The sequence below is a fragment of the Arachis hypogaea genome, chromosome 20 (genome assembly GCF_003086295.3).
Source record: "Arachis hypogaea cultivar Tifrunner chromosome 20, arahy.Tifrunner.gnm2.J5K5, whole genome shotgun sequence".
Taxonomy (NCBI): domain Eukaryota; kingdom Viridiplantae; phylum Streptophyta; class Magnoliopsida; order Fabales; family Fabaceae; genus Arachis; species Arachis hypogaea.
Genome location: NC_092055.1, coordinates 94,357,831 through 94,376,734, shown reverse-complemented (window position 1 = coordinate 94,376,734; position 18,904 = coordinate 94,357,831). Strand labels below are relative to the sequence as shown.

Below are 18,904 nucleotides of genomic sequence, written 5' to 3'. Positions count from 1 at the left end.
CACACCTACGGATTATTCCGTCTGCACATCTCTTAAAGAGATAGGGTTCATCCCACAAGTAATACTTTGCATCAGTAATTAATTTCTTCTTTTGTATCCTGTTGTACTCCTTGGGTATGAACCTTGCAACTTTATAGTTTGCAATATCGGCAAACTATGGTGCTTCCTGAATGGCAAATAAATGCTCATCAGGAAACGTCTCAGAGATCTCAAGAAAGGGGAGGGACGTCCCTTCCACTGGCTCTATCCGGGACAGATGATCAGCCACTTGGTTCTCTGTCCCTTTTCTGTCTCTTATTTCTACATCAAACTCTTGCAGAAGTAATACCCATCTGATGAGCCTGGGTTTTGAATCTTGCTTTGTGAGTAGATATTTAAGAGCAGCATGGTCAATATACACAATCACTTTTGATCCTACTAAGTATGATCTGAACTTGTCAATGGCGTAAACCACTGCAAGTAATTCTTTTTCTGTGGTTGTGTAATTTTTTTGGGCATCATTTAGAACGCGACTGGCATAATAAATGACATGCAGAAGCTTGTCATGCCTCTGTCCCAATACTGCACCAATGGCATGATCACTGGCATCACACATTAGCTCAAATGGTAGCATCCAGTCTGGTGCAGAAATGACTGGTGCTGTGACCAGCTTAGCTTTTAGCGTTTCAAACGCCTGCAGGCACTCTGTGTCAAACACAAATGGTGTGTCAGCAGCTAGCAGATTGCTTAGAGGTTTTGCGATTTTTGAAAAATCCTTTATAAACCTCCTATAGAATCCTGCATGCCCCAGAAAGCTTCTGATTGACATTGGCAGGTGGTGGTAATTTTTCAATTACCTCTATTTTTGCTTGATCCACCTCTATTCCCTTGTTTGAGATTTTATGCCCAAGGACAATTCCTTCAGTCACCATGAAGTGACACTTTTCCCAGTTTAAAACTAGGTTGGTCTCTTGGCATCTTTTCAGAACAAGTTTCAGGTGATCAAGACAGGAGCTGAATGAGTCTCCATATACTGAGAAGTCATCCATGAAGACTTCCAAAAATTTTTCCACCATATCAGAGAAAATAGAGAGCATGCATCTCTGGAAGGTTGCAGGCGCATTACATAGCCCAAATAGCATCCTTCTATAAGCAAACACTCCGGATGGACATGTGAATGCTGTTTTCTCTTGATCCTGGGGATCTACTACAATCTGGTTATAGCCTGAGTAGCCATCCAAAAAGCAGTAATAATCATGACCTGCTAGTCTTTCTAGCATCTGGTCTATGAATGGTAAAGGAAAATGATCCTTTCTGGTGGCTGTATTGAGCCTTCTATAGTCAATACACATGCGCCACCCTGTAACTGTTCTTGCAGGAACCAGTTCATTTTTTTCATTATGAATCACTGTCATGCCTCCCTTTTTTGGGACGACTTGGACAGGGCTCACCCAGGGGCTATCAGAAATAGGATAAATAATCCCAGCCTCTAGTAGTTTGGTGACCTCTTTCTGCACTACTTCTTTCATGGCTGGATTTAGCCGCCTCTGTGGTTGAACCACTAGTTTGGCATTATCCTCCAATAAGATTTTGTGCATGCATCTAGCTGGGCTTATGCCCTTAAGGTCACCTATGGACCACCCAAGAGCTGTCTTGTGTGTCCTTAGCACCTGAATAAGTGCCTCCTCTTCCTGTGAATTTAAAGCAGAGCTTATGATCACTGGAAAAGTATCACCTTCTCCGAGAAATGCATATTTCAAGGATGGTGGTAATGGCTTGAGCTCGGGTTTAGGAGGTTTTTCCTCTTCCAGAAGAAATTTCAGAGGCTCTTTCATGTCCTCTGAGTCCTCCAAATCAGGCTGAACATCTTTAAAGATATGTTTCAACTCTGATTCGAGACTCTCAGCCATGTTGATCTCTTCTACCAAAGAGTCAATAAGATCAACTTTCATGCAGTCTGTTGATGTGTCTAGATGCTGCATGGCTTTGACAGCGTTCAACTTGAACTCATCATCATTGACTCTCAGGGTTATTTCCCCCTGTTGGACGTTAATGAGGGATCGTCCAGTTGCTAGGAAGGGTCTTCCTAGAATGAGAGTAGCACTCTTGTGCTCCTCCATTTCCAGCACAACAAAGTCAGTGGGAAAGGCGAATGGCCCAACCCTGACAATCATGTCTTCAATCACGCCTGATGGGTATTTAGTGGAGCCATCCGCAAGTTGGAGACATATCCGGGTCGGTTTAACTTCGTCAGTTAAGCCAAGCTTTCTGATAGTGGATGCAGGTATTAAGTTGATGCTTGCCCCAAGATCGCATAAGGCTGTCTTGGTGCAATTACCTTCTAATATGCATGGTATCAGAAAACTCCCAGGATCTTTAAGCTTTTCAGAAAAGCTCTTCAGAATGACTGCACTGCATTCTTCAGTGAGGAGAACTCTTTCTGTTTCTCTCCAATCCTTTTTATGACTCAAGATCTCTTTCATGAACTTGGCATAAGAAGGTATTTGCTCGAGTGCTTCTGCAAATGGAATCTTTATTTCAAGAGTCCTGAGATAATCTGCAAAGCGAGCAAATTGCTTATCCTGTTCCTCTTTCCGGAGTTTTTGAGGATAAGGTATATTGGCTTTATATTCCTCAACCGTAGTTGCTGCAGGTTTATTGCCTACAGAAGTGGTTGAAGAAGCCTTTTTAGAGGGGTTGTTATCAACATTTGTGTGTGTCTGATCCCTCACTGGCAATTGAGTGCCAGAGTTAGAAACTGGAGTGACGTTAGACGCCAACTCCTTGTCTGTTCCTGGCGTCTGAACGCCAGAATTATGCCCATTTTGGGCGTTCAGCGCCAGATCTTGCCCAGTTTGGGCGTTCAACGCCAGATCCTTGCCCATTTCTGGCGTTGAACGCCAGTCCTGCCTTGTTTCTGGCGTTGAACGCCAGTCCTGACCATGGTCTGGGCGTTCAGCGCCAGCCTTCCACAAATTTTCTGGCGTTTTAGTTCCAGAATTACTTTTTCCTGGGCTCTTACTGTCCTTAGGAGAATTTTGGGTGGTTTGTTCATTTCTTAGCTTTTTTCTGCCTTGAGGTGGGGTATTTAATGTTTTCCCACTTCTTAGTTGAACTGCTTGGCATTCTTCTGCTATTTGTCTTGACAGTTGCTGCTTTGTTTGCTTAAACTGTTCTTCCATATGTATATTAGCCATCCTTGTCTCTTGTAGTCTATCTTTGAATTCGGCTAATTGCTTTGTTAGGAAGTCCAATTGCTGATTGAATTCAGCAGCTTGTTTCACAGGACTGAGTTCAGCAGTTGCTGTTTTAACCTCTTCTTTCATGGAAGGGTCACTGCTTAGGTACAGATGCTGATTCCTGGCAACTGTATCAATGAGCTCTTGAGCCTCTTCAATTGTCTTTCTCGTGTGGATAGATCCACCAGCTGAGTAATCTAGAGACATCTGAGCTCCTTCTGCAAGCCCATAGTAGAAGATGTCTAACTGAACCCACTCTGAAAACATTTCAGAGGGGCATTTTCTTAGCATCTCTCTGTATCTCTCCCAGGCATCATAAAGAGATTCATTATCTCCTTGTTTAAAGCCTTGGATGTCCAGCCTTAGCTGTGTCATCCGTTTTGGGAGAAAGTATTGATTCAGGAATTTTTCTGTCAGCTGTTTCCATGTCCTTATGCTGGCCTTAGGTTGGTTATTTAACCACCTCTTAGCTTGATCTTTTACAGCAAATGGAAACAGTAATAGTCTGTAGACATCCTGATCTATTTCTTTATCATGTACTGTGTCAGCAATTTGTAAAAATTGTGCCAGAAACTCTGTAGGTTCTTCCTATGGAAGACCGGAATACTGGCAACTTTGCTGCACCATGATAATGAGCTGAGGATTCAGCTCAAAGCTACTGACTCCAATGGAGGGTATGCAGATACTACTCTCATATAAAGCAGTAGAGGGGTTAGAATATGACCCCAGAGTCCTCTTAGACTGTTCATTTCCGATTAGGTCCATGATGGAGAAAGGGAGATGATGTAAAATAGAGAAAATATTTTTATTTATTTATTTATTAATTTATTTCGAAAATGAAATAAATTAAAATAAATTAAAATTGAGTGAAGATTTTCGAAAAACTGAGGAGAGAGAAAGTGGTTAGGAAGTTTTAAAAAGGATATGATGATTTTGAAAAAAAAAGTTTTAAATTTTGAAATAAAAATCTGAATTTTTAAAAATATATTTCGAAAAATTGTTTTTAAAATAGAGAGAAAATATATTTTTGATTTTTAAGAGGAAAGAGAAAAACAATAAGATAGCACAAGATTTAAAATTTTTAGATCTAATGCTCCTTATTTTCGAAAATTTTGGAGGGAAAACACCAAGGAACACCAAACTTAAAAATTTTAAGATCAAAATAAATTTTCGAAAATTTTAAGAAAAATTAACAAGAAAACACCAAACTTAAAGTTTGGCACACAATATAGAGAAATTATTATTTATGAAAAGGAAGGTTTTGAAAAGAATATAAAAGATTCTAACCCAATTACCAAGAACACAGATTAACGCTCTAGCCAAATGAGTTATGAATGTAACACTTGTTTTGAAGAAGTATATATATATATATATATATAATTTTTTTTTAACCAAGAACAATAATAAGAGACTCTAAACCAAAAAGAAAAATTTTCCTAATCTAAGAAACAAAATAAACTGTCAGTTGTTCAAACACGAACAATCCCCGGCAACGGTGCCAAAAACTTGGTGCACAAATTGTGAATCACACTTTTCACAACTCGTACCACTGACCAGCAAGTGCACTGGGTCGTCCAAGTAATACCTCACGTTAGTAAGGGTCGAATCCCACGGAGATTGTTGGTTTGAAGCAATCTATGGTTATCTTGTAAATCTTAGTCAGGAAGTCAATTATGTTTATCAATTGAGTTGCGAATAAACAAGAGAGCATGATTAAAGGTTACTTGTTATGCAGTAATGGAGAATATGTTGGAGTTTTGGAGATGCTTTGTCTTCTAAATCTCTGCTTTGCTCTGTCTTCTTCTTCACGCACGCACGTCCTCCTATGGCAAGCTGTATGTAGGGGTTCACCGTCGTCAATGGCTACATCCCATCCTCTCAGTGAAGAATATGCTCACATGCTCTGTCACAGCACGGCTAATCATCTGTCGGTTCTTGATCATACTGGAATAGGATTCTTCGTCCTTTTGCGTCTGTCACGAATGCCCAGCACTTGCAAGTTTGAAGCTCATCACAGTAATTCGATCATTGAATCCTACTCCGAATACCACAGACAAGGTTTAGACTTTCCGGATTCTCATGAATGCCGCCAGCAGTTCTAGCTTATACGACGGAGATTCTGATTAAGGAATCTAAGAGATACTCATTCAATCGTATATAGAACAGAGGTGGTTGTCAGGCACACGTTCATGGTTTGAGGAAGGTGATGAGTGTCACAGATCATCACCTCCATCACAGCTAAGCGCGAATGAACATCTTAGATAGGAACAAGCGTGTTTGAATGGAAAACAAAAATACTTGCATTAATTCATCGAGACACAGCAGAGCTCCTCACCCCCAACAATGGAGTTTAGAGACTCATGCCGTCAAAGAGTACAAAGTTCAGATCTAAAATGTCATGAGATGCAAAATAAGTCTCTAAAAGTTGTTTAAATACTAAACTAGTAGCCTAGGTTTACAAAAAATGAGTAAACTATGATGGATGATGCAGAGATCCACTTTTGGGACCCACTTGGTGTGTGCTAGGGCTGAGATTTAAGCAATTCACGTGCAGAGGCCATTTGTGGAGTTGAACGCCAGTTTTTGTGCCAGTTTGGGCGTTCAACTCCAGCTTTTGATCCTTTTCTGGCGCTGGACGCCAGAATTGGGCAGAGAACTGGCGTTGAACGCCAGTTTACGTCGTCTATCCTTGTGCAAAGTATAGACTATTATATATTTCTGGAAAGCCCTGAATGTCTACTTTCCAACGCAATTAGAAGCATGCCATTTCGAGTTCTGTAGCTCTAGAAAATCCACTTTGAGTGCAGGGAGGTCAGAATCCAACAGCATCAACAGTCCTTTTTCAGCCTGAATCAGATTTTTGCTCAGCTCCTTCAATTTCAGCCAGAAAAATACCTGAAATTACAGAAAAATACAAAACTCATAGTAAAGTCCAGAAATATGAATTTTTCCTAAAAAATAATGAAAATAGACTAAAAACTAACTAGAACATACTCAAAACTATATGAAATTAACCCCAAAAAGGGTATAAAATATCCGCTCATCACACCACTTGTACTGGGCTGACCCATTTACTATATGAGATGGGGGTAGATGACATCAGCTTCTAGCAGCCTGGTCACTTCCTTCTTGACAACTTCTAAAATGGTGGGGTTCAGCCACCTTTGAGGTTGACGGACAGGCCTTGCTCCCTTTTCTAAAAATATCCGGTGCTCACAGACTTTAGGGCTAATGCCTACTATATCCGCCAAGCTCCACCCAATGGCTTTCTTGTGTCTTCTCAGCACACGAAGCAATTGCTCTTCCTGTTGGGATGTGAGTTCCCTTGCAATGATAACTGGGAGCTTGTGATTATCCTCAAGGTAAGCATACTTGAGGTGGGGCGGAAGGGGCTTTAACTCCAATTTCTACTCATGGCTAGACACTTGATATTCTAGAGCCATTGGTGGGGGCAAGTGATCTTCAATAGGCTCAGAGGGTTTCCCCACACTTGCACCTTGCTCCATGTGCATCTCTTCTACTTCTTCCTGGTGGACTTTAGCCATGGTCTCATCAATGATGTCGCACTGGAAGATGGAATGATGTTCCGGAGGGTGCTTTATAGCTTTATCCAGATTGAAGCTCACTGCTCGGCTGTCTATCTCAAAAGAATAAGTTCCTGAAAAGGCATCCAACTTGAACTTTGAAGTCTTCAGGAATGGCCTTCCAAGAAGGATGGATGATGGTCTTCCTGAGTCATTAGGGGGCATCTCCAAGATATAGAAGTCAATGGGAAATGTGAGCCCCTTAATGCTCACCAGCACGTCCTCAGCAATTCCAACCATTGTGATTATGCTTTTATCTGCTAAAACAAAATGAGCTGTCGACCTTTTTAAGGGAGGGAGCCTCAAAGCATCATATACAGACAATGGCATAATACTCATGCACACTCCTAAATCACACATGCATTCAGAAAATATTACACCCCCAATGGTACAGGAAACCATGGATGGACTCGGATCACTACATTTTTCTAGTATATCACCCATTAAAGCAGATATAGAACTACCTAAAGGAATAGTTTCTAACTCATTAGTCTTATCCTTATGCATGCACAAATCTTTTAGAAACTTTGCATATTTAGGTATTTGCTGAATAGCATCAAAAAGGGGAATAGTTACCTCAACCTTTTTGAAGATTTCTACCAGTTTGGGATCGAACTCCATCTACTTTCTGGGCTTCCTTGCAAGGTGTGGAAAGGGGATAGGAATGGCGTCTCTTGTAGCTTCAATTTCCTTTGGTTACCAATTCCTTGGTTGAGTTGCTTCTTCTTCAACCATGTCTTGTACTTTATCTTCCTCTTCAACATCCTCTACTTCAACCATGTCCTCAACTGGGGCGTTTTCTTAGTGGGCTTGGCTCCTCATGACTCCTCTCTTGTAGTATAGTTTCAGACCTCAAGGTGATGGCATTGATTTCACCTTTGGGGTTGGGTAAAGGTTGAGAAGGAATTACACTGGAGCTTGAAGGCTGATTGTTGGGAGTAGCTAATGAATCTATCCGGGAGACGAGAGCTTGTAAAGTGGTATTCAGACCGTTTATGGTAGAGTTAAGTGTAGTCTACATGTCTTGTTGTCCTTGTGCAAGGGAGCGAAGTATCTCATCATTAGAAGAGGAAGTGGGATAAGTAATCTAAGGGGTCTGCTGTTGGTTGTTCTGAGGTACTTGGGACTGCCTTAGGTGAGGTGCTCTGTAAGGCTGGTTTTAGTTCTGCTGTTGATAGGGAGGATTCTGCTGATACCGGTTATGCTGATTGTTATTATTATTATTATTCCACCTCTGATTTCCCTAGTTGTCTCTGCCTCCTCTGTTATAGTTGTCCCTCTAGCCTTGGTTGGAATTATCTCTCCACCCCTGGTTGGAGTTGTCTTGCCAACCTTGGTTGTAATTGTCACCTTGTTGATAGTATCCTTGATTTGGACGGTCATAGAAGTTATGAGTAGCTGTCAAGGTGTTGTCTTCTTGTTGGAGTTGCGGACACTCATCAATGTAATGACTATAGCATGCACATATCCCGCACACTCGCTGAGGAACCAACTGTTGACTCTGTTGCTGTGGGGGATGCTGAGGTTGCTGTTGATTCAGTTGTAGCTACTTTAGTATGTTGGTCATCTCTCCCAGAGTTTGTGTGAGAGCAGCAGTCTCACTACTAGAGGAAACCTCCGCAACAGCCTTGGGATGGTTGGTCCTATGCCTAGCATTCCAGGTAGACTCAGCTAGATCGGCGATCAGCTGCCACGCTTCTGCCGCCGTCTTGTACTTCTTCAGAGAGCCATTCCTTGCAGCATCTAATGTGATCTTGTCCTAAGGCTTCATGCCTTGAGTGAAGTAACTGATCAACACCATCTGGTCAATCTTATGATGGGGACAGGAGTCCAGGAGATTCCTGAAGCGTTCCCAGTATTCGTATAGAGTTTCTGAGTCATCTTGGATAATACAGGAAATTTCTTTTCTCAGTCTGTCTGTAACTTCAGCTGGAAGGTATTTCTCTAGGAACTCCCTTCTGAGTAGATCCCAATTGGTAACGACTGCTTCAGGTTGAGTGTAGAACCACTCCCTTACCTTTTCCTCAAGAGAAAACGGGAAGGCATACAGCCAAATAGTAGTTTCATCTGCACCATGACGCCTAGTAGTAGAGTAGGCTGTCTGAAAATTCCTGAGGTGCTTGATAGGCTCTTGAGCAGGTAAGCTATGAAACTTGGGCAGTAGGTTGATTAGAGTCTTCAGTTTAAAATCTGTAGCCAGATTTGGGTGACGCGCTTGATACTGTTGCAGTGTAAAGTCTGGAGCTCCTGCTTCCTGGAGAGTAATACTTCTGGGCTCCGCCATACTACTTGCACGTGAATCAACCGAATTAGTAGAAGAGAAGCTTGTTTCTTCCTCAAACGGCGCTTCAGATTCGCCCTCAGATGAGACTGGTGAATTGATAGTAACCACTTCACCACCCTCAAAGGCTAACCGACACCGAGCTTGCCTAATACGTAAAATAGTTTTTTCAATTTCAGGATCAAACGCGGCTAAGCTCGGGTCAGGCAGTGAACGCGTCATTCAATTAAAGAAATATATAGCTCATGGTAATAAAATAAAATAAAATAAAATACACAATTAAATCAATTTAAAAATATTTACACCAACCAATAATTTAGCACACTATTGCAAATCCCCGGCAACGACGCCAAAAATTGATGTGGTAAAAAATTGCCGATTAAGAATTTATAATAAGAACAGCGTTGCGAGTACAGTTCTTAACTGACGAAAATTCTGCTTATCATTTTAGAAAGGGTTGTCACAAAATTAGAATAAAAAATACTGGGAGTAGAATTTTCAGATCGTCTTCCAACGAGTTGACAAAAGAGTGCTATTTTATTGAGCAGGAGTTTTCCCAGAAATTTTAAGGTTGAAGAATAGAAAAGTAAATAATTGTAAATTAAGGCAATGAAAATTAATGAGAGAATTTATATAATCGAAATAAAAGCCTTGACCCAGAGAAGATTAATTGGAAGTTCTATCATTGTTGAATTTTTCCAAGTGTAATATTAAGAGGTTGTTGTTCTACTTAGTCATCCCTTACCTGATAAGGGAAAGTCAAGTAACTAACTAACCAACTATAAACCTCAAGTCCTAATCCTCTCCTTAAGGAAGGATTAGAGTTAGAGACTAGAAAGTCATCCAACAACTTCCAATTAAAATTAACACTTGAGTATTCTAACTCAAGGTTCTCCTATTAATTAACTCCAAAGTCAAGTTAGGAGTCTACTCCATTGACATGAATATCAACTTCACAGACATATAAAGGGAATAAAAAGAAAACATAATAAATTAAATACTTGTTAAAAATTAATTAAAGGTAAAAGTAGTTCTTTGCATTAATAAATCCCAAAATCATAAACATCCATATCTGAACAGGGTTAATAGGCAATTAAAAAGTAAAAGAATAAGGAAACAAACTAGAATAATGGAAACTTCAACAGAGGTAGTGACTTTTCTCAATGTCCAAATCAAAAGCATAAAACTCTAAAAACTATGAATATGAAGAACCCTGGAGGAAGTGCTAGAATTCTCTCCCTAAGATTCCAAACTAGGCTAAAACTGTGTAATGTGAATGTGTCGATGTGTTTTGAGTCTCTGCTTGTCTCTTGGCTCTAGTTTATGTTTCTGGGCCGAAAACTGGGTCCAAACTCAGTCCAAAATCGCCCACAGTGTTTTTTGCACGTGGCGCATGTCACGCGTATGCGTCAGTCATGCATACAAGTCACGCGTACGTGTCAGTCACGCGTACGCATCGATGGTCATCTTCGCTGTCACGCGTACGCGTCAAGTACGCGCACGCGTCGTTCCTCGCTGGTCAGCTCCTTAGTTTCTTGTGTTCCTTCCATTTTTGCAAGCTTCCTTTCCATCCTCTAAGCCATTCCTGCTCTGTAAAGCCTGAAACACTTAACACACAGATCACGGTATTGAACGGTATAAAGAGGAATTAAAATATACAATTTAAAGGCTTAGGGAGCAAGTTTTCAACCATAGAACAAAATTGGGAAGGAATTATAAAATCATACAAATTGTATGAATACGTGTGCAAAGACTTGATAAAAACCACTCAATTGAGCACAAGATAAACTATAAAATAGTGGTTTATCAACTAGCTTGGTCATACATCTCTTAGACAGCTAATCCACAACTTCATTGGGAACTTCTTAAGACACCAGTTCAGCCGAGGTATGGGGAGATTAGAGTCTTTGTGGTAGAGGCTAGAACCAAAGATGCATCATTCTCTGATCTGAAAGATTCGACCTTGTCTGTGGCATTTTGAGTAGGATCACTAAGGAAAATGAACTGCAGGAGCTTCATCCTCAATCAGACTGGATCCGAACTAACCCTGGAGTTCAGATCTGGAAGAGTATTGGCGATCCCATAAGAAAGGAGTTGATCACATACAGCCTGCTGGTGCACGAAATTGTGATCTCCAGGCTCGAACAAATCCTGGTAATGGCTCCAAAGCTTGGTGCTCTGATCTTAATTCATAATTGTCACAACTTCGATACAACTAACCAGCAAGTGCACTGGGTCATCCAAGTAATACCTTACGTGAGTAAGGGTCGAATCCCACGGAGATTGTTGGTATGAAGCAAGCTATGGTCACCTTGTAAATCTCAGTCAGGCGGATATAAATTGATAATGGAGTTTTCGAATAATAAATATTAGAATAGGGATAGAGGTACTTATGTAAATCATTGATAGGAATTTCAAATAAGCGAATGGAGATGCTTTTCGTTCCTCTGAACCTCTGCTTTCCTGCTATCTTCATCCAATTAGTCTTACTCCTTTCCATGGCTGGCTGTATGCAAGGGCATCACCGTTGTCAGTGGCTACATCCCCTCCTCTCAGTGAATAATATGCTCACGCACCCTGTCACGGCACGGCTATTCATCTGTCGGTTCTCGATCATGCTGGAATAGGATTCACCCTCCTTTTGCGTCTGTCACTAACGCCCAACAATCGCGAGTTTGAAGCTCGTCACAGTCATTCAATCATTGAATCCTACTCAGAATACCATAGACAAGGTTTAGACCTTCCGGATTCTCTTGAATGCCGCCATCATTCTAGCTTACGCCACGAAGATTCTGGTTAGGAGATCTAAGAGATACTCATTCTAGCTTAATTCATGTAGAATAGAAGTGTTTGTCAGGCACGCGTTCATAAGGGAGAAGGATGATGAGCGTCACACATAATCATCACCTTCATCACGTTCTTGGGTGCGAATGGATATCTTAGAAGCGAAATAAGAAGAATTGAATAGAAAACAGTAGTACTTTGCATTAATCTTTGAGGAACAGCAGAGCTCCACACCTTAATCTATGGCGTGTAGAAACTCTACCGTTGAAAATATATAAGTGAAGGTCCAGGCATGGCCGAGATGGCCAGCCCCTCTGATCTAAGAACCAGGCGTCCAAAGATGCCTAATACAATAGTAAGAGGTCCTATTTATAATAAACTAGCTACTAGGGTTTACATGAGTAAGTATTTGATGTATAAATCCACTTCCGGGGCCCACTTGGTGTGTGTTTGGGCTGATCTTAAGTGTTGCACGTGCAGAGGCCATTTGTGGAGTTGAACGCCAGTTTTTGTGCCAGTTTGGGCGTTCAACTCTGGTTTTGGATCCTTTTCTGGCGCTGGACGCCAGATTTGGGTAGAAAGCTGGCGTTGAACGCCAGTTTACGTCGTGAATTCTTGGCCAAAGTATGGACTATTATATATTTCTGGAAAGCCCTGGATGTCTACTTTCCAACGCAATTGGAAGCGCGCCATTTCGAGTTTTGTAGCTCCAGAAAATCCACTTTGCGTGCAGGGAGGTCAGAATCCAACAGCATCAGCAGTCCTTTTTCAACCTCTGAATCTGATTTCTGCTCAAGTCCCTCAATTTCAGCCAGAAAATACCTGAAATCACAGAAAAACACACAAACTCATAGTAAAGTCCAGAAATGTGAATTTAACACAAAATCTATTAAAAACATCCCTAAAAGTAACTAGATCCTACTAAAAACATACTAAAAACAATGCCAAAAAGCGTATAAATTATCCGCTCATCACAACACCAAACTTAAATTGTTGCTTGTCCCCAAGCAACTGAAAATCAAGTAGGATAAAAAGAATAGAATATACTATAAATTCCAAACTATCAATGAAACATAGCTCCAATCATATGAGCGGGACTTATAGCTTTTTGCCTCTTGAATAGTTTTGGCATCTCACTTTATCCATTGAGGTTCAGAATGATTGGCATCTATAGGAACTTCAGATTTCGAATAGTGTTATTGACTCTCCTAGTTTAGTATGATGATTCTTGAACACAGCTTCTTTATGAGTCTTGGCCGTGGCCCTAAGCACTTTGTTTTCCAGTATTACCACCGGATACATAAATGCCACAGACACATAATTGGGTGAACCTTTTCAGATTGTGACTCAGCTTTGCTAAAGTCCCCAATTAGAGGTGTCCAGGGTTCTTAAGCACACTCTTTTTTTGCTTTGGACCTTGACTTTAACCGCTCAGTCTCAAGTTTCCACTTGACACCTACACGCCACAAGCACATGGTTAGGGACAGCTTGGTTTAGCTGCTTAGACCAGGATTTTATTCCTTTAGGCCCTCCTATCCACTGATGCTCAAAGCCTTGGGATCCTTTTTATTTGCCCTTGCCTTTTGGTTTTAAGGGTTATTGGCTTTTTGCTCTTGCCTCTTGGTTTTAAGAGCTTTTGGCTTTTTCTGCTTGCTTTTTCTTTCTATTTTTTTTTTCGCCTATTTTTTGTTTTTTTTTTTTTCTGCAAGCTTTGCTCTTTGCTGCTTTTTCTTGCTTCAAGAATCATTTTTATGATTTGTCAGATTATCAAATAACATGTCTCCTAGTCATCATTCTTTCAAGAGCCAACATATTTAACATTCTTAAACAACAACTTCAAAAGACATATGCACTGTTCAAGCATACATTCAGAAAACAAGAAGCATTATCACCACATCAATATAATTAAACTAAGTTCAAGGATAAATTCGAAACTCATGTACTTCTTGTTCTTTTGAATTAAAACATTTTTCATTTAAGAGAGGTGATGGATTCATAGAACATTTATAACTTTAGGACATAGTTACTAACTACTAATGATCATGTAATGAAGACACAAACACAGATAAGTACATAACATAGAAAACGAAAAACAGAAGAAATAAGAACAAGGAATGAATCCACCTTAGTGATGGTGGCGTTTCCTTCTTGAGGAACCAATGATGTCCTTGAGCTCTTCTATGTCTCTTCCTTCTCTTTGTTGCTCCTCCTTCATTGCTTTTAGATCTTCTCTGATTTCATGAAGGATGATGGAGTGCTCTTGATGTTCCACCCTTAGTTGCTTCCAATAATTGTGTGGAAGAAAATGTATCCCCTGAGGTATCTCAGGGATCTCTTGATTTGCAGTCAAATGTTCTACCACTGAGCTAGAGACCCTTGATGGAAGCTTTTGTCTTTCCTTTCCTCTTTCTAGAGGTTTCTCTGGCCTTAGGTGCCATCAATGGTTATGGAAAAAACAAAAAAGCTATGCTTTTACCACACCAAACTTAGAATGTTGCTCGCCCTCGAGCAAAAGAAGAAAGAATAGAAGAAGAAGAGGATATGGAGGAGATGGATGGCTGTGTGTATTCGGCCATATGGGTGGGATTGGGTGGGGAAGAGATGTTGAATTTTTGAAGGTAAGTAGGTGTATGGGTGTGAGTGGTAAATGGAAGACAGAAGGGATGAGTGTTTATTGGGAATAGAGGATGATTGAGAAGAGAGAAGAGAGTGAGTGAAGGTAGGTGGGGATCCTGTGGGGTCCACAGATCTTGAGGTGTCAAGGCATTTACATCCCTGCACCAATTTAGGCATGCAAAATGCCCTTGCACACAACTCTGGGCGTTCAGCGCCAGGTTGGTGCCCATTTTGGGCGTTCAACGCCCCTTTGCTGCCATTTCTGGCGTTGAACGCCAGAACCATGCTTGTTCTGGGCGTTCAGCGCCAGGATGCTCCCATTCTGGGCGTTCAGCGCCAGAACTATGCTTTGTTCTGGCGTTTGAACGCCAGACAGATGCTCCTCCAGGGTGTGATTTTTCTTCTGCTGTTTTTTATTCCGTTTTCAATTTTTATATTTATTTTGTGACTCCACATGATCATGAACCTAAGAAAACATGAAAAACAATAAAAATAAGAATTAGATAAACATTGGGTTGCCTCCCAACAAGCGCTTCTTTAATGTCAATAGCTTGACAGTGGGCTCTCATGGAGCCTCACAGATGTGCAGAGCTTTGTTGAGACTCTCCAACACCAAACTTAGAGTTTGGATATGGGAGTTCAACACCAAACTTAGAGTTTGGTTGTGGCCTCCCAACACCAAACTTAGAGTTTGACTATGGGGGCTCTAGTTGACTCTGCTTGGAGAGAAGCTTTTTCTGCTTCCTCTCCATGGTTGCAGAGGGAGATCCTTGAGTTTTAAACACAAGGGAGTTCTCATTCCATTGAAGGAATATTTCACCTCTGTCAACATCAATCACAGCTCTTGCTGTGGCCAGGAAAGGTCTTCCTAGGATGATGGATTCATCCTCTTCCTTTCCAGTATCCAGGACTATGAAATCAGCAGGGATGTAAAGGCCTTCAACCTTTACTAACACGTCCTCTACTTGTCCATAAGCCTGTTTTCTTGAGCTGTCTGCCATCTCTAATGAGATTTTAGCAGCTTGCACCCCATAGATTCCCAGTTTCTCTATTACAGAGAGGGGCATGAGGTTTATTCCTGAACCAAGGTCACACAGAGCCTTAAAGATCATGGTGCCTATGGTGCAGGATATTATGAACTTTCCAGGATCCTGTCTCTTCTGAGGTAATGTCAGTTGATCCAGATTACTTAGTTCATTGATGAACAAAGGAGGTTCAACTTCCCAAGTATCAATGCCAAATAATTTGGCATTCAGCTTCATGATTGCACCAAGAAACTTGGCAGTTTGCTCTTCAGTAACATCCTCATTCTCTTTAGAAGAGGAATACTCATCAGAGCTCATGAAGGGCATAAGGAGGTTCAATGGAATCTCTATGGTCTCTAGATGAGCCTCAGAGTCCTTTGGTTCCTCAGAGGGAAGCTCCTTATTGATCACTGGACGTCCCAGGAGGTCTTCCTCCTTGGGATTCACGTCCTCTCCTCTCCTCATAGGTTCGGCCATGGCGCTTATGTCAATGGCCTTGCACTCTCCTTTTGGGTTCTCTTCTGTATTGCTTGGGAGAGTACTAGGAGGGATTTCAGTGATCCTTTTACTCAGCTGGCCCACTTGTGCTTCCAGATTTCTAATGGAAGACCTTGTTTCATTCATGAAACTTACAGTGGCCTTAGATAGATCAGAGACTAGATTTGCTAAATTAGAAGCATTTTGTTCAGAGTTCTCTGTCTGTTGCTGAGTTGATGATGGAAAAGGTTTGCTATTGCTAAACCTGTTTCTTCCACCATTATTAAAGCCTTGTTGGGGCTTTTGATCCTTCCATGAGAAATTTGGATGATTTCTCCATGTTGAGTTATAGGTGTTTCCATAAGGTTCACCTAAGTAATTTACCTCTGCTATTGCAGGGTTCTCAAGATCATAAGCTTCTTCTTCAGAAGATGCCTCTTGAGTACTGTTGGATGCAGCTTGCATTCCATGCAGACTCTGAGAGATCATATTGACTTGCTGAGTCAATATTTTATTCTGAGCCAATATGGCATTCAGAGTATCAACCTCAAGAACTCCCTTCTTCATAGGCGTCCCATTACTCACAGGATTCCTTTCAGAAGTGTACATGAACTGGTTATTAGCAACCATGTCAATGAGTTCTTGAGCTTCTGCAGGCGTTTTCTTTAGGTGAATGGATCCACCTGCAGAAGTGTCCAGTGACATCTTTGATAGCTTAGATAAACCATCATAGAATATATCCAGGATGGTCCATTCTGAAAGCATGTCAGAAGGACACTTTTTGGTCAACTGTTTGTATCTTTCCCAAGCTTCATAGAGGGATTCACCTTCTTTCTGTCTGAAGGTTTGAACATCAGCTCTAAGCTTGCTCAGCTTTTGAGGAGGAAAGTACTTGGCTAAGAAAGCCGTGACCAGCTTATCCCAAGAGTTCAGGCTGTCTTTGGGTTGAGAATCCAACCATAATTTAGCTCTGTCTCTTACAGCAAAAGGGAAAAGCATGAGCCTGTAGACTTCAGGATCTACTCCATTAGTCTTAACAGTATCACATATCTGCAAGAATTCAGTTAAGAACTGAAAAGGATCTTCAGATGGAAGTCCATGAAACTTGCAGTTCTGCTGCATCAGAGAAACTAATTGAGGTTTCAGCTCAAATTTGTTTGCTCCAATGGCAGGAATGGAGATGCTTCTTCCATGTAAATTGGAATTAGGTGCAGTAAAGTCACCAAGCATCCTCCTTGCATTATTATTATTTTCGGCTGCCATCTCCTCTTCTTGTTTGAAAATTCCTAACAGGTGCTTACTGGTTAGTTGTAATTCAGAGTCCTTTCAGGTTATGGATCTGCTTCAACAAGAATATTCTTGTCCTTGCTCCTGCTCATATGACAAAGAAGAAGGCACAGAAAAAAATAATAATAGAGATCCCCTTTTTTTTTCTTTTTTTTTTCTTTTGAATGAGGGAGAGATGTTAGTAGATGAATAAAAAAATAGAAGGAGATGAGAGAGAAGAGAATTTTCGAAAATAATTTTTGAAAAAGAGTTAGTGATTTTTGAAAATAGTTTTTGAAAAATGTTAGTAATTTTCAAAAATTAAGATTTAAAAATTAAAATAATTAATAAATTAAAAAGAAATTTTGAAAAAGGGGGAAGATATTTTCGAAAATGAGAGAGAGAGAGTTAGTTAGGTAGTTTTGAAAAAGTTAAGAAACAAACAAAAAGTTAGTTAGTTAGTTGAAACAAATTTTGAAAAGATAAGAAGTTAGGAAGTTAGAAAAGATATTTTGAAAAGATATTTTTGAAAAAGATAAGATAGGAAGATATTTTTAGAAACTAATTTTGCAAAAGATTTGATTTTTAAAATCTCAATTAATGGCTTGATTCACAAGAAATCACAAGATATGATTCTAGAACTTAAAGTTTGAATCTTTCTTAACAAGCAAGTAACAAACTTCAAATTTTTGAATCAAAACATTAATTGATTATGTTATTTTCGAAAATAAGAAAACAATTTTTGAAAAATATTTTTAGAAGAAAGATAATAACTAAGAAATTTGAAAAAGATTTGATTTTTGAAAAAGATTTTGAAAAAGATAAGATTTTCAAATTGAAAATTTGATTTGATTCATGAGAAACAACTTGATTTTTAAAAATTTTTGAAAAAGTCAACCCAAATTTTCGAATTTGATGAGAGAAAAAGGGAAAGATATTTTTTTTTATTTTTGAATTTTTATGATGCAAGAGAGAAAAACACTAAAAAGATGCAATGCATGAAATTTTTAGATCAAAACATGTGATGCATGCAAGAATGCTATGAATGTCAAGATGAACACCAAGAACACTTTGAATGTCAAGATGAACATCAAGAACATATTTTTGAAAAATTTTTAATGCAAAGAAAACATGCAAGACACCAAACTTAGAATTCTTTAATGCTTAGACACTAAGAATTCAAGAATGCATATGATAAACATGAAAAGACACAAAACAAAAAATCATCAAGATCAAACAAGAAGACTTACCAAGAACATCTTGAAGATCATGAAGAACACTATGAATGCATGAAATTTTCGAAAAATGCAAGATGCATATGCAATTGACACCAAACTTATGATATGACTCAAGACTCAAACAAGAAACATGAAATATTTTTTATTTTTATGATTTTCTAATTTTTTTGTATTTTCTTTTAAATTTTTTTTTTTCGAAAATTATTGTGAAAATTAAAAAATAAGGATTCCAAAATTTTTAATATGAATTCTAGGAATCCTGCCATGTTAGTCTTAAAGCTCCAATCGAAGGGTCAGGCATGGCTTAATAGCCAGCCAAGCTTCAACATATAATTACATGGACTGGAGTGATTAGTTGAATACCAATCCCAAAGCAGTTTGGGTATGGCTTTACAGCCAGATAGGATTCAACATG

The 18,904-nt window shown here is 39.8% G+C and overlaps 2 non-coding genes across 2 annotated transcripts; both read left to right on the top strand.

The window, feature by feature from the left end:
• The first annotated feature begins 8,610 nt into the window (after positions 1–8,610).
• LOC112788075 (small nucleolar RNA R71) lies at positions 8,611–8,717 on the top strand. Its single transcript, XR_003195456.1, has one exon. It is a non-coding gene; the product is annotated as a small nucleolar RNA R71 (small nucleolar RNA).
• Positions 8,718–16,744: 8,027 nt separating this feature from the next.
• Positions 16,745–16,852, top strand: LOC112787415 (small nucleolar RNA R71). The gene has a single exon (XR_003194830.1). It is a non-coding gene; the product is annotated as a small nucleolar RNA R71 (small nucleolar RNA).
• The last annotated feature ends 2,052 nt before the right edge of the window (positions 16,853–18,904 follow it).